We start from the raw sequence: 14059 nt of genomic DNA, 5'->3' as shown, positions 1-14059 counted from the left end.
TTTTCACAATCAATCTTAGCATTAACTGTATTCAAGAAGGGTCTACCAGGAATAATGGGACAAAAGTCATCTTGTGGGGTACCAAGAACAAGAAAATCAGCAGGATATTGAACCTTCCAACACAAGACTTCAACATCTCTAACAATCCCAACTGGTTTAATGGTATCCCTATTAGCAAGATTAATAGTAACATCATTGTCTTCCAATTCAATGGGTGCAATGTCGTGCATAATTTCTTTATATAAGTCATAGGGTATTGCACTAGCACTAGCACCCATATCACATAAGACATTATAACAATGATCTCCTATTTTAACAGAAATAATAGGCATGCCTACCACAGGTCTATGTATCTTAGTATCTGGTCTAGTAATATTAGCAGTCTCACCACAGAAATAAATAACATGCCCATCTAAATCATCATCAAGGAGATCTTTAACCATAGCAATACTACGTTCAACTTTGATTTGCTCAGGAGGTGTATAAGTCCTAGTATTACTCTTACGAACAACAGCTGAAGTTTTAGCATGATCCTTTATCCTAACAGGAAAAGGAGGTTTCTCAACATAAGTAGTAGGAACAATAGGATCACTATAGGTCACAGTCTTTTCTTCAACTGTAATGGGTGCAACTACTTTTACTTCAATGGGAGGATTATATTTAAACCATTTCTCCTTAGGGAGATCAACGTGAGTACCAAAAGATTCACAGAAAGAAGCTACTATCTCAGAGTCAAGTCCATACTTAGCGCTAAATCCACAAAAAACATCGATATCCATAAAAGATTTAACACAATCAAACTTAGGTGTCATACCTGACTCCTTACCATCATCGGAACCCCAGTCTTCAGAGTTGCGTTTAATTCTTTGAAGTAAGTCCCATTTGAAATCAATAGTCTTCAGCATATAAGAACAAGCACAGGAAGTATCGAGCAGGTTGTGATCATTAACAGAAAGCCGAGCATAAAATTTTTGAGTAATCATTTCTCTGGAGAGCTCATGATTGGGGCATGAATATAACATTGACTTAAGCCTCCCCCAAGCTTGAGCGATGCTTTCTCCTTCGCGAGGACAGAAATTATATATGTAATTACGATCACGATGAACAAGATGCATAGGATAGAACTTCTGGTGAAATTCCAACTTCAATCATTTATAATTCCAAGATCTCGTATCATCACATAGCCTATACCATGTCAATGCATCTCCCTTCAAAGATAAAGGGAAGACCTTCTTTTTGACAACATCATCGGGAATACCTGCAAGCTTAAATAATCCACAAACTTCATCCACGAAGATAAGGTGTAAATCGGGATGCAATGTTCCATCTCCTGTAAATGGATTAGCTAGTAGTTTCTCTATCATAACCAAAGGAATCTGAAAGTAAATATTTTCAAAAAGTTCAGTAGGTTGAGGAGCAACTCTTTGCTCTTCTGGTCAGGGTGAAGATACCCCGAACAAGCCCCTCAAAGGATTAATTTCCATAATGACAAGTAACTGAAAATTTCAGCACATTATATAAATATTTCCTTACCAAGTTCCACTCACCAAAAGCGCTACACTCCCCGGCAACGGCACCAGAAAAGAGTCTTGATGACCCACAAATGTAGGGGATCTATCATAGTCCTTTCGATAAGTAAGAGTGTCGAACCCAACGAGGAGCAGAAGGAAATGATAAGCGGTTTTCAATAAGGTTTTCTCTGCACGCACTAAAATTGTAGGTAATAGATAGTTTTGTGATAAGATAAATTGTAACGAGTAACAAGTAAATAAACTAAATAAATTGCAGCAAGGTGGCCCAATACTTTATGTAGCAAAGGATAATCCTGGACAATTTCTTATAATGAGAAAGGAGCTCCCGAGGACACATGGGAATTATCATCAATCTAGTTTTCATCACGCTCATATGATTCGTGTTTGGTACATTGATAATTTTATATGTGGGTGGAATAGTGCTTGGGTACTGCCCTTACTTGGACAAGCATCCCACTTATGATTAACCCCTATTGCAAGCATCCGCAACTACAAAAGAAGTATTAAGGTAAACCTAACCACAACATTAAACATATGGATCCAAATCAGCCCCTAACGAAGCAACGCATAAACTAGGGCTTAAGCTTCTGTTACTCTAGCAACCCATCATCTACTTATTACTTCCCGATGCCTTCCTCTAGGCCCAAATAATGGTGAAGTGTTATGTGGTCGATGTTCACATAACACCACTAGAGGAAAGACAACATACATCTCATCAAAATATCGAACGAATACCAAATTCATATGACTACTAATAGCAAGACTTCACCCATGTCCTCAGGAACAAACGTAACTACTCACAAAGCATATTCATGTTCGTAATCAGAGGAGTAATAATATGCATTAAGGATCTGAACATATGATCTTCCACCAAGTAAACCAATTAGCATCAACTACAAGGAGTAATCAACACTACTAGCAACCCACAGATACCAATTTGTGGTTTGGATACAAGATAGGACACAAGAGATGAACTAGGGTTTTGAGAGGAGATGTTGCTGGTGAAGATGTTGATGGAGATAGACCCCCTCCCGATGAGAGGATCGTTGGTGATGACGATGGTGATGATTTCCCCCTCCCGAAGGGAAGTGTCCCCGACAGAACAGCTCCGCCGGAGCCCTTGATTGGTTCCGCCAAGGTTCCGCCTCGTGGCGGCGGACTTTCGTCCCGTAAGCTTGCCCACGATTTTTTCCAGGGTAAAAGCCTTCATATAGCAGAAGATGGACAGCGGGGGGCCACCAGGGGGCCCAGGAGACAGGGGGAGTGCCCAATAGGGGTGGGCGCGCCCCCATCGTCCTAGCCAGGGTGTGGGCCCCCTGATGTATTTCTTCCGCTCAATAATTCTTATTAATTCCAAAAACAGGTTTCATGGAGTTTCAGGATTTTTGGAGCAGTGCAGAATAGGTTTCCAATGTTTGCTCCTTTTCCAGCCAGAATTCCAGCTGCCGGCATTCCCCCTCTTCATGGTAAACCTTGTAAAATAAGAGAGAATAGCCATAAGTATTGAGATATAATGTGTAATAACAGCCCATAATGCAATAAATATTGATATAAAAGCATGATGCAAAATGGACGTATCACTCGACGAGGAAAAGGTATGATGGTCTGTTCGTACGTCAAGGGGGACTCCTGAGTATCGCGTCTTAGGAGCCTAACTGGTCATGTAGCTCCTCATCTCTTGGGCTCGTCCTGGTGATCTGGACGACTCAACGACCGCTGAGGCATGCGCGGGGCCGGGCCCTGCCAACACAGAACACCAAGACTTGGCTGTCACCCTTCTCTTTCAAGCTCGTTCGCACGTCAAGGGGGACTCCTAAGCATCGCATCTCAGGAGCCTAACTGGTCACGTAGCCTCTCACCTCTTGGGCTCGTCCTGGTGATCCGGACGACTCAACGACGGCTGAGGCATGCGCGGGGCCGGGCCCTGCCGACGCAGAACACCAAGGCTTGCATCTGCATCTTTTCCTAAGTTGTTCGCATGTCAAGGAGGACTCCTGAGCATCGTGACTCTGGAGCCTAACTGGTCACATAGCCCCTCACCTCTTGGGCTCATCCTGGTGATCTGGACGACCCAACGACAGCTGAGGTACGCGCGGGGCCGGGCTCTGCCGACACAGAACAACAAAGCAAACAGAAAAGCTGAAGGAGCATCATCTAGTTATTACAAGACATATTGTTCCAAACAGATAGTTTTAAAATGCCTCCCCGAGGCATGTCAGATGATGCAGGATAAACAAGCAAAAGCAGAATTGTCGGGCCACCTCTTCAGACTTGGGTGTCACCGCTGCCCGTCAGCAGAGCCTCATTGCCAAGCGTGTTACCCGTCCCACCGGCTTCGGTCGGAAGAACAACGACCAGGTACTTGCTCAGCATGGCGTCCACGAAGCTCTTCACGGCGGCAGCAGCAGCATCCTGGGAGTCGGCATCCACCGGAGTAAGGAAGGAGGAGAGGTTGAAGCTGGCATCCTGGAGATAAAGATGACTGAAGACGCATGTCAGAGCAAAGGAAGAAAGTGAGCGCGCCTCGCTTTCCACCAAGGATGCAAGCCCATCGACATCATCCTCGAGCACCGCCACAACTTTAGGAAGCAAAGCAGCGGGGCTCTCGCTCGGGGTCGTCACCACCGCCTTTCTCGAGGGGTCATCCCCAAAGAGCGCCTTCTGGGCCTTTTGGAAGTGTGCCTCGAGGGAGGAAAGGGTGTCGCGCGCCATGGCGGCCACCTTCTTGGCCTCGGCCAAGGCCGCTTGGGCTGCCTCTGCCTCCTCCTTCAGCTTCGTCAGGCGGTTGCGCTCTCCAGCCTGCTCTAAGGCTGTCTTCTTCACCTCGACGTCTTGGTTGGCGATGGAAGCTTCCTGGGCCTTCAGCTTCTCCTCGTGCTCCTGGAGCTGGCTGGTCCGGGTGGCCTGCCGGTCCTGGAGAGCCTTCAGATCAGCCTCTGCCATGCGGCACCAGTCCTCAGCTTCTGTGGCCTCCTGCCGTGCCAGGTCCCGCGCTGTTGCGGCCACCCCAAGAACCTTCTGGGCTTCCTCCATGGAACCCCAGGCCGCGCGAACAGACGCATCAGCCTTGAGCCAACCAGAGATCAGCACCAGGCGTCCCTGCACCGAATGATGATCCGGGCCCTGAAGTTCACCCTGGAGGAGTTCCAACGCCGCCCTTGCCTCTTCCAGAGTCCCGGAGGGCGCAGGAGCACCATGACTCGGCCACGTGCTGGGCAAGGAAGGAGACACCCTTGGCGCCAAGGCAGAAGAAACCTCGGCCTTAGGAAGGACTGGGGGCTCTAGAGGCTGGTTGCCCTCAGTAGCCACGGCAAGGCTGGGTGCTGGAGGAGTCAGGCCTGCCAAGGGCATCGGCACCTCCTGAGGACGGGCATCCACGTCCTTCTGAGATGGCGTCACCTCTGGGGCCGCGGGGGCAGCGGCACTCTTCTTCACCAGGGCCGCGGTGGCCGCTTCATCGCTTGCGGCCGCGGCAACCTCCGTAACCTCCTTCTGCTTCTTCGATGGCTGCTCCCTAACGACAAGAGAAGATGCTCAGTACCACTTCAAGAAGCAACAAGCAAGGTTAAGGGAGAAACTTACTGGTCGTCGAAGGCATAGCTCCTCTTCATGCTCAACAGCGGGCGCTGGGATGGAGCAGCTGGCACCGAGCTCTTGGGAGCAGGAGAGCTTGCGGTTGGCGCCGCCCGGGACGGCGTCGGCGATGGCGGGCTGCTGCCCGGAGGAATCAATGTGGTCCTGCTTTTCTTCATGACCGCTCGCTTGGGCTGCTTCGAGGAGGCCACCCCAGACCTCGTGGTCACTCCTGAGGGGCGCGACACCTCCACCACCGAGGGTTTGTCGTTATCATCATCATCAGGGAGGTCGCGCAAGAGCTCCCTTCGCTCCGCGGTAGAGGATTCTTCTACAACCTCATCCTCGGTGGCCCCGGAGGATTGGTCGTCAGAGGACAGGTGCACCAAAGTAGTAGGCGGCAGGGAAGGTCCCAGCCGCACGAACCCAAGCTCGTCGAAGACAGGCATGGCCACGACAACCTCCTCGGCTTCATCACGGCAGTACAGTGGAAGCCAATCTTCCGGAGGATCGCTTGGGTCCTTCCCCGTCAGGTAGAGGAACACCTTGTTCAGCTCCTCCTTGGGAAGGGGATCTCGGCACAGGCAGATCTTGTCGTCCTCACCACCAATCTTCCACAACGGCCGGGGGCGGTCTTGAAGCGGCGCGATGCGCTGCTTTAGGAACACCTTGATAAGCATGTTCCCCGTCTGCTTCGTGCTCTTCAGCTCCCTAGCCATCTTCTTCACGACAGCGTCAGGGAAGGGTCGATGATCTTCTCAGAACGCCACCACTTCTCGCTAACGGGGAATGCGGTCGGCAGCTCCGGCGAGCTCTGGCAGCTCTTGGTATCCATCAAAACCCACCTCTTCGCAGCATCCTCCACCTTCTTCATGGCGCGGGAGATTGCGTTACCACCCCATCCTGCAACGAAGTTGATGCACCCAACCGGATTGTCGCCGGTCTTGCGAAGGTAGAAGAAATGGCAGAATAGGGCAACGGAGGGCATCACCCCCACGAATGGCTCACAATAAAAGGAGAAAAGGGACAGAAGGAGGATGGAGTTGGCATGGATGTGGAGCGCGTGAAGATCATAATGTTGAAGGATGGCGAAGAAGAAGCGGGAGAATGGAGGTACCAGCCCCGAGTAGACGATGTGCATGAAGAAGGGGAAGAGTTGCTTCCCGCGGGCTCCGGTGCAGCGGTGGCGACCCGGAGCGCGGTTTACTTCCACTCATTATTGTCGCTCGCCGTCAGGAGGAGCATGGTCTGGAGCTTCTCCCCGGTCACGCAGGGCACCAGCAGCCCTGGCTCGTACCAGGCGGAGCCGGTGGGTGTGGTAGGAGCCACAATCTTCTCGGTGGCCATCGAGCGAAAGATTTGGGGGAAATCGACAGATCTGGTGAGTTCTTCTGCTACGGGGAGAAAGGGATCTGGAGCAAGACAAAGAAGGAGCAATGAAAGCCTGGCGGCTGGCGGCACCCCCTTTTGTCAGACACGAGCAGTTGTCGAGGCAGCGTGGGGAAACAGAGTCGCCCACGTCCAATCAATCGCCACACGTCATCAAGGCCGCATGCGGTTAGGTGCACTTGCCCTTTGGCTTCGCCTGGAAGCCAAGTCCGAGCGTGCCTTGGGCCCGGGGGCTACTATTGGCGTCCTGGATTCGGGGGTATCCGGCCCTGCCTGCCTGCGGCCCACCACGTCGCTTGATCGATGGCCTGGTACAACCCAACTTCAACACCAACACCGCAAGACCCTCGTGGGGGGCCAAGCCTCGCGAGGCGGATGATGCTAAGACCCCCGAAGGAAGTGGCCTCCTCAGGAGGGCTCCTGAGGGGCTGAGAGTTCTATGCGAGTTATCTCATGAGGCTCAGCTGACGTGAGCCGTGACGACCAAGGCCAGGCGGGCGCAGAGCGCAGGTTTCCTCTTTGGTGCAAGGGAGGCAAGCCATAGGCGCGGAGTCCCGAGGAACTAGCCAAAGGTTTCCATTCTGGTGCAACAAGACCAAGACCACCAGGACAGCAGGATGGAGGTCATCACCGAGCCCACCACAGCGTCACGACTAGAGGCTTTTCGCAGGCGAAGACTACTTTTGTTAGGATAGACTGTACTACTTGTCCCCTTTCAAATCCCGCCTTTGTGGGATCCTTCCCGCTCATATTTGGGAAGAGGACCAAGGCCACTATATATAGGACCTAGCCACCACCATAGAAAGGTACCAAGGAGGACAGAGATCAGAGCAAGTAGAGTACCACACTAGCTCAAGAACACCTCACCTCCTGAGGCTTGTTCATCCATTGTACTAGTTTGTCCATAGCCCCTCAAGGCAATCCACCACACCACACTGGATTAGGGTATTACACCACAACGGTGGCCCGAACAAGTATAAATCTCTGTGTCTTTGTGTCTCTTTGAGATCGACGCGCTAGGCTTAGGAGCATCACGAGAAGGCAGGCTGGGCAGGTTGGGATCTCCGCATGCACCCCAGAGTTCGAACCTCTCAAGGGTTGCCAGATCCCTAAATCTGACAATATGAAATATGTGCCATTGCTTTGTGACAACGAGAGTCCTATTAAGATTGCACACAATCCCGTACAGCATTCCGAACTAAGCATATTGAGGTTCATCACTATTTCATTCGACATCATGTTGCTAAAGGTAACATTGACCTCAAGCATGTTCACCGATAAACAATTTGCGGATATCTTCACTAAACCTCTCGATGAGAAGATATTTTGTCACTGGAGAAGTGGGGGTTGAATGTCATTGATGCTTCCAGTGTGAACTAGACACTCACTTGGATCCATGCAAGGGCATGAGCTTTTATGACTAATTCTTGATAATTCTCTTATGATGATCATCTCATATCTTAGATACATTGCTCCCTTGTATTGCACCTAACTCATTGTAAGTACTTGGATATACATCACTCCATAAGTTTTCTCTCAAACTCCTTTCTTGAGCAAGCAAAATTGTACTAAGTATCTAGACCATTAGTTACCCAAGGAACAAGACAACTCAAACATATCCTTTGACAATATCTGATTCTATGCTTCACTCTTGTAAATTTGACATACATGTTGTTTCTTGCAAAGCTAACCCATGTAGGAAGACGAACTACAAATGAAAAGGATTACTTTCAACTTCACTACATGAGCATTCACCTCAAGTTCAACCACTTGATGGACATCAACACCAAAACTCAATGCAAGTCCTCACACCTTAGAGAAGCTTTACTCAAAGACATGAGGCAAAGCAACTCAACAAGATGTGAATACATTGAAATGCTAAAATGAATAATGGTAAACCCATTTTGAACTTAATGATTAGTATGATCTATGATCAAGTGTTCTCACTTGACTTCTAAGTCAATATACTCTAACCTAGGTGACCTAGTTACTGACCCTTCTCTGGATGAAGTTCACTAGTGTCTTTAGTTTGCTATTTTCTTCTTGCTAGAGTGTTTCCCTTTCTCAAAAACAAACTTCATCTAAATGTCCTTCTTTTTCTGACTTAGTTTGTTTCTTCTCTTCTAATCAATTCTTTGAAATCTTCTACGAATTCCTTGAATATCTTTGTGAGAGCCTATTTCCAAGGGAGCTGAGTTGACAAAATCTTCTCTCTGTTTTGAAATCGGTCCCATCGACTTGAAACACATCGGCTACACTGAGTGCAATTAACACTGCATGCGGCTCATTGGTACAATCGATAAGGACAAAATCGGATCCATAGATGTGATCTTTCTATAATATACCTATCTTGGAGTCCCCAATCAACACAACTCAGAGTCACCGACTTCACTTATTAAAGATCCTTTTGACAAATTTTCGTTATTTATTTTCTAGCTCCACTCGATGATTCTTTCGCTCTGCCTGCATTTGAAGCTAAATCATGGCTAGTTATGCCTCTCGAGTACCACTCTGATACATCTCCGTTGTATCTATAATTTTTGATTGTTCCATGCCAATATTCTACAACTTTTACATACTTTTGTCAAATTTTTATACTCCCTCAATTCCTTTATATAAGGTGTTTTTGTTTTTTGATAAAATTCCACAATGTAAGGTGCATTTGTTCTATTTCCTCGCAATTCCGATCTTGGCCCTCCCGAAAAAGGAAAGTATCTCTCCCCTGACTGCAGTATCGCTCCCCTGATTGCATGTATCTCTCCTTGTATAGAAAGAAAAGGAAACTATCTCTGTCCCGATTGCGCGTATTTATTCCTTTCCTAGCCTAAATGATTTACTTGCCGCTAATATATGAATTAGACAATGGTAATTTTGTCCTAAATAGTCCATAATAATGTGCCTTGGTTACCGTGCTGAAAATAATACACCTTAGATAAAGAAAGGGAGGGAGTACTATTTTTGGGACTAACATATTGATCCAGTGCGCAGTGTCAGTTCTTGTTTGTTGAATGTTTTCTGTTTCGCAGAAAATCCATATCAAATGGAGTCCAAACGCGATAAACACTTACGGAGATTTTTTTGGAATATATGTGAGTTTAGGGAAAAAGAATCAACGTGAGAAAATGCTCGAGGAGTCCACGAGGCAGGGGGCACGCCCCAGGGGGTAGGGCGCGCCCCTGAACCTCGTGGACACTCCGTAAGATGGTTGGTTTCCTTCTTCTAGTGCAAGAAAGCTAATATCCAGATAGAAATTGTGTTAAAATTTCAGCCCAATCGGAGTTACGGATCTCTGGGAATTTAAGAAATGGTGAAAGGCCAGAATTTGAGAGTGCAGAAACAGAAGGAAACAAAGAGAGTGATCCAATCTTGGAGGCGCTCCCACCCTTCTGCCGCCATGGAGGCCATGGACCAGAGGGGAAACCCTCTCCCATCTATAGGGAAGGTCAAGGAAGAAGAAGAAGGAGGGGGCTCTCTCCCCTCTCTCACGGTGGCGCCGGAACACCGCCGGGGCCATCATCGTGATGGAAATCTACACCAACAACTTCGCCACCGTCATCACCAACTCTCCCCCCCCTATATGCAGCCGTGTAACACCTCTTCTCCCTGCTGTAATCATTACTCGAACCTGGTGCTCAACGCTATATATTATTTCCAATGATGTATGGCTATCCTATGATGTTTGAGTAGATCGGTTTTGTCGTATGGGTTGCTTGATGATCTTGATTGGTTTGAGTTGCATGTTTTATTATTGGTATTGTCCTATGGTGCTCTCCGTGTCGTGCAAGCATGAGGGATTCCTGCGGTAGGGTTTGCAATATGTTCATGATTTGCTTATGGTGGGTGTCGGTGTCAAAACCGGCGGATCTCGGGTAGGGGGTCCCGAACTGTGCGTCTAGGCGGATGGTAACAGGAGACAAGGGACACGATGTTTTTACCCAGGTTCGGGCCCTCTCGATGGAGGTAAAACCCTACTCCTGCTTGATTAATATTGATGATATGGGTAGTACAAGAGTTGATCTACCACGAGATCAGAGAGGCTAAACCCTAGAAGCTAGCCTATGGTATGACTGTTGTTCGTCCTACGGACTAATACTCTCCGGTTTATATAGACACCGGAGAGGGCTAGGGTTACACAGAGTTGGTTACAATGGGAGGAGATCTTCATATCATATCGCCAAGCTTGCCTTCGACGCCAAGGAAAGTCCTATCCGGACACGGGACGAAGTCTTCAATCTTGTATCTTCATAGTCCGGGAGTCCGGGCAAAGGTCAAAGTCTGGCCATCCGGACACCCCCTAATCCAGGACTCCCTCAGTAGCCCCTGAACTAGGCTTCAATGACGACGAGTCCTGCGCGCAAATTGTCTTCGGCATTGCAAGGCGGGTTCCTCCTCCGAATACTTCATAGAAGATGTTGAACACAAGGATAGTGTCCGGCTCTGCAAAATAAGTTCCACATACCACCGTAGAGAGAATAATATCTGCACAAATCTAATCTGCTGACGTATTCCGTAGCGTGACATCACGCCATAGCCAAGTCTTTATTCGAATCATTTTACTGGTCCACCTCAGCGCGTTTAGCGAGGCGGTTTCCTTGGCACATCTTGTCAAAGCAGAGATCGTGTCCCCTTATTCCGGGATTCTCATCAATACGGGCGTGGGTAACCCAACCACGCCATTAACCGCGGCGCTTGGGAGATAAGCGAGTTTTATTAGGCTGGTGGGGGCTTGTAGTTTCGGTCGCCCATATAAGGCGATAAGGATCTACCCTTTCCATTTACGCCTTCTTCCTCTTTTGCTTATCCATCCCTGCGTACTCGAGCTCCAACACCCAAGTCCGCACTTCCCACCTCAACCTTCTCCAATCATGTCCGGAGCGAGAGGTAGATGGATGGCCTCCTCCATCACGGAGGGGCAAATCAAAAAATTGAGGAAGGCCGGATACTTGTCTGACGACATCGCGCACCGGCTTCCAGATGAGGGGCAACTCATCCCCACCCCTAGGCCCCATGAGAGGGTCGTGTTTCTTCCCCATTTCCTCCGCGGACTGGGCTTTCCTCTTCACCCGTTCGTCCAGGGGCTCATTTTCTACTATGGCCTGGACTTCCACGATCTGGCCCCAAACTTCATCCTCAACATCTCGGCATTCATCGTCATGTGCGAGGCCTTCCTCTGCATCCGGCCCCACTTCGGCTTGTGGCTAAAGAATTTTAATGTCAAGGTGGGCAGCCGCCAAGCGGAGTGCGGAGGTGCCATGGTGGGCCGAATGGCCAACGTCCTATGGCTCGAGGGCTCCTTTGTGGAGACAATAAAGGGGTGGCAATCGGGGTGGTTCTTCATCACCGAGCCACGCGCCCCCAAATGGGCGGCGTCCCCCGAATTCCGATCTGGCTTCCCCACACGGCTTACTTCCTGGAAAGAGATGGGCCTAACATGGGGAGATTCGGAAGAGCTGACCAGACTTCAAACCTGCGTCCAAAATCTGGTGAACAAGAATCTCAAGCTTGTCAACGTAGTCCAGGTCATGCTCATTCGTCGGATCCTCCCATGCCAACAACGGACCTTCAAATTGTGGGAGTTTGATCCGGCACAACACCAAACCTTGAGCAAGCTCTTTGACACTACGTACGAAGATGCCTGGAAGGTGTTGTTTAAGGGCGTGGAGGCCCCCGCATCCTCTATCGAAGATCGCGTATTCAGCTCGCGGCGTCAGGCCAGCGAGGTAAGCTATTCTGCCCTTTACGGGACTCTTGTTTTTCATAGTCTGACTCTATGCGGGATCTAAACTCCCTTACCTTTGGCAGGACTGGCTGAATAAGTCTGGGCAGGTTAACTATCCGGCTCCTTACCAGAAGACCCAGCGGATGCCCGATTGACGGGGTTGCTGGTTCCGGCACCCCACGTGGTGCCGGAGAAGAAGGCCAAGAAGAAGGCCACCGGGACTCGAAAGAGTTCCCTGCGCCTGGTGGTGTCGGATTCATCGCCTGACAACCCCGAAGCACCCTCCGCCTCTGAAGACGAGGAGGAGGAAGAAGAAGCCTCCCCCCTCCAACGGGGGGAGGAAAGAAAAGGAAGGCCGCCCCAACTGGGGAGGCGGGAGGGTCCAAGAAGGGGAGGACCCTTCTGCCAGACTACGCCTCTGATGCCGAAGACGGCGGGGAGGAATGGCCATCCAGGGTCAAGCCCCTGGCAAAATCGTAAGTATCTAGATACCCGAATAACTTATGGCGCTCCTCTATTATACGGTACCTTCTGACGCCGAATTCAATCATGCAGTCCGCCCAAGGCTCAGCTCGGTGATTCATCGAGCGGCTCCCTGGATTCGTCGGACGTGAATAGCGCTTCACTTCCGACGACCTCCTCCCCTCTCCTTGCGGACGATGCTAAGGTGGAGTCCCAAAAGGGACTAAACTAGGAGGAGGTGGTCCTGGAGGCGCCGCAAGGCGACCTCCCGGACTTCAGGCCCAAAGGGGGTAAAGCCCCAGAGGGATCTAAGTCCGGATCTGGGCCGGACACTGCTCCGGAACCATCAACGGTTCCAGAGACCGGTAGGCGGCGCCTTCGCAAGAAGGGCACATCTACGACGCCGGCGGCCTTCGTCCAACCGGAGGCACCGGACGATTTGCTGGAGGCGCTCAACGGCGCCTCCATCGACGAGGAACACCGCACTGTTATGAGTGTAGTGATCCAGAGGGTTCAGTCCGCCAAGAGCGGGCTGACAGAAGCCTGTACAAGCCTGTTAACAGGCTTTGAGGTATGTATTCAAAACATATAAAAATGTTACCGCATAGACAGTAGCCCCTAATGCTCAGTTTGGTGTTTGGAAAGAAAAGTCAAGCTGAGGATCTAAAAAGATATTACGCAGGAGTCTAACATAAATATGTCAATATGGGAATGCAGGCTACGCTGCTGACCTCTGCCGCACTGACTGCGGAGGTCAATGCATTGAAGGAGAGTCTCGAGCGGTCCAAGAACGAGCTCGGCCGTGCCAAGAAGAAGCTCGAGGACAAGGACGGTATGTAATACCGTATGTAAATGTATATAGAAATACCTGGTTGCAAAAAATGATAGGACCAACGTGAATGTTGCAGGGGCCATGACCGAGGTGGCGACCCTGAAGGAAGCGGTGTCCACGGCCGAAAACAGTGCGGCCTTGGAGCGCACCGAGCGAGAGAAGCAGGAGCCGCGGGTGGCGGAGGTGCGGCACGAGCTCCAGGCTCTCGTGGAGAAACACGAGAGTTTGGAGCGTGACTCGAAGACTCGAGAGTCCGAGCTCGCCTTGGCTCTTGAGAGTGCCAAAACCGCTAAGGCTGAGGCCCAGAAGGCCCTCCAGGAGATCGAGGCGATAAAGAAAATAGTGGCGGGTAAGGCATTCTTTATGCAAAGCAAGCATATAAAAGTAAATTATCTATTACTTACCCAAATCCGGAGCTCTCCAGGAGCGTTCGCCAATCTGCCGTGTAGTGTGTCTGATGCTGCCGCATTCTACCGAGCCGAGGAGGGGAGCTCAATGGAAAACGTGTTCTGGTCTCAATATGTTGAGGCCGGACATCCGGTGCCCCTGAGC

Source organism: Triticum dicoccoides, chromosome 4B (assembly GCF_002162155.2).
Source record: "Triticum dicoccoides isolate Atlit2015 ecotype Zavitan chromosome 4B, WEW_v2.0, whole genome shotgun sequence".
Classification (NCBI taxonomy): Eukaryota; Viridiplantae; Streptophyta; class Magnoliopsida; order Poales; family Poaceae; genus Triticum; species Triticum dicoccoides.
The sequence above is the reverse complement of the archived record's forward strand: the minus strand, read 5'-3'. Positions refer to the sequence as shown.